Source organism: Scylla paramamosain, chromosome 26 (assembly GCF_035594125.1).
Source record: "Scylla paramamosain isolate STU-SP2022 chromosome 26, ASM3559412v1, whole genome shotgun sequence".
NCBI classification, from domain to species: domain Eukaryota; kingdom Metazoa; phylum Arthropoda; class Malacostraca; order Decapoda; family Portunidae; genus Scylla; species Scylla paramamosain.
Genome location: NC_087176.1, coordinates 10,877,501 through 10,880,000, shown reverse-complemented (window position 1 = coordinate 10,880,000; position 2,500 = coordinate 10,877,501). Strand labels below are relative to the sequence as shown.

Here is a 2,500-nt window from a genome sequence, read left to right as displayed (position 1 = left end):
GCAGGAATTTGGTCACAAGTATCAACGGGTTGGCTGTAAATCATGTAATCTTCCCGCGACTGATGCGTGTGAAAGCTTGCTGTCATCATATCGATTGATGCTGTTAGTGGTGGTGATTGTGTTGGTGGTGGTGGTGGTGTCATGAAGTTGTTTAGTTGCAGTCACACCAAAAACATGATTACAGTTTCAAGAAAGCGGTAAGTTTGTGATGTCAGCTGAACTTTTCATCCCCCTAACGAGAGATAATTGAAGACAGACGCGGGGCAAGAAGGGTCCATTAAATCCCTGGCCCGGGCGTGGTGCCTCTGCCCCTGCTCACTGAAGGCCGGCCGGTCTTCCAACTCAGAGCTGCCAGATTGTTGCTGTGCTCTATTCTGCTGAACATCTGATGGCAATGCTCTCATAATGTTCTTACAAGTATTTGCATCCCTCTTAAGCGGTAACCTCAGGAAAAAAGTGTTAGTGATGAAAGAAAAGTTAAGCATAATTTTGCCTCATTGGATGGGAAAGATAACAACAAATATTTGCATTCCTTTTAAACAGCAATTAAAAATAAGTGAATAAATAATAAAAAACCTGTACAAATAAATAAATCATAAAAAAACTACTGTTAGAGGAAAAAAAAATTTTCTGCGCTTATTAACTAAAGATACTTAATTTCGCTTCATTGGGTGAGAAAGGTAACAACAAGTATTTGCATTCCGCTTAAGCAGCAACTAAAAAAAAGTGTTAGTGCGTTAGTAAGAAAAAAACAACAACTATTTATTAAGTTTAGTAGTTACCAAATATATTCTTCACTTTATTGCAGGGGAGAGATAACAGCAAATAAGACGGCCTTGTATTTAACCTCTCAATTGAGTTATCCTTGCAGCTGTGCCTCCATCGTGTTATTAACTGGAAAAAAGCTTCATTTCTTACGTTTATCATTTACCAAACACACTCAAGCTCCCTTTGTTGCGTGGGAGAGGTAACAACGAATAAGATAGCCTTGTATTCATCCTCTCAGTTTAATGATCCTCACTTCTGTGTCTCCATCGTGTTATTAACGGGAAAAAGCTTAATTTCTTACGTTTATCTGTTACCAAACATACTCAAGCTCCCTTTGTTGCGTGGGATAGGTAACAAAGAATATGGCAGCCTTGTTTTCATCCCCTTAGTTAAATGATCCTCGCCTCTGTGTCTCCATCTTGTGAATGCAGATCAATGCCCACGTCAATGCTCCTCCCAACCGCAGCGGCGACCACACACCCTCGAGGCGATGAATAATGTGCGGGCTAATAATACGTGACACTTCTGACCACATCAACTCGTAAAGGTCTCGCTGGGTTTTGTGCTCCTTATACAGCCAGTGACTTGAGGAAATGGGACAGGGTTTGTGAGAGTGACATTGCCTTGCCTTCAGTTTCAGTTCGACCTTGTGTGTGTGTGTGTGTGTGTGTGTGTGTGTGTGTGTGTGTGTGTGTGTGTGTGTGTGTGTGTGTGTGTGTGTGTGTGTGTGTGCGTGTGTGTGCACGGTTATCAAGCGGATGTAGTGGTCGTTGGATTATCCCAAAACCGGAGATTGCTATAAATTGGTTAGGTCTCTCTCTCTCTCTCTCTCTCTCTCTCTCTCTCTCTCTCTCTCTCTCTCTCTCTCTCTCTCTCTCTCTCTCTCTCTCTCTCTCTCTCTCTCTCTCTCTCTCTCTCTCTCTCTCGGTCTCTCCACTAATGCAAACGCAGTCAGACTTAATTAAAACAAAAGAACAAGTCGGGCGATGTTTGCTCTGTTTTTTCTCTCTCTCCCGCCTGACAATTTATGAGCGATTGATGTTAATGTATTGACGCTAATTGCCTCTTCATCTCTCTCCCCTTCAGGTAATCCATCCAGGCCCAGTGATCAGCGCGGCACACAGTAAGAATGCACCTGTCCCTTAATTAAACAGGAAATCGTCTTCAATGTCATCAGTATGTCAGGTGTTCACTTCCTTACCTGTCTTCTTCTTTTTCCCTTTCTTTTCTTTATATTTGTTAGTTTATGAAGATGGTTTGTTTATAGTTTAGCGATGGTACTACTACTACTACTACTACTACTACTACTACTACTACTACTACTACTACTACTACTACTACTACTACTACTACTACTACTGTTATAATGTTGGGATGCTGCTATTTTTACTACTACTACTACTACTACTACTACTACTACTACTACTATTATCATCACTAAAACTGCTGGCATAATAATAATAATAATAATAATGTAAAAAAAAAGATAGAAAAATAAAATGTTTGGTATCACAGCTGTAACCTATAAAATCACACACACACACACACACACACACACACACACACACACACACACACACACACACACACACACACACACACACACACACACACACACACACACACACACACACACACACACACACACACACACACACACACACACACACACACACACACACATACAAAGGAGTCTTCATGGGTAAACCCACATACACAAACACACAAACAT

General features: G+C 41.1%; 1 long non-coding RNA gene across 1 annotated transcript in view; it reads left to right on the top strand.

Annotated features, from left to right (window-relative positions):
• LOC135113729 (uncharacterized) overlaps nucleotides 1-2,500 on the top strand; it is a 113,589-nt gene that overhangs the window by 53,493 nt on the left and 57,596 nt on the right. Inside the window, exon 3 of the long non-coding RNA XR_010274969.1 lies at nucleotides 1,855-1,891. This is a non-coding gene — a long non-coding RNA (uncharacterized LOC135113729). The remainder of the gene's footprint in view (nucleotides 1-1,854; nucleotides 1,892-2,500) is intronic.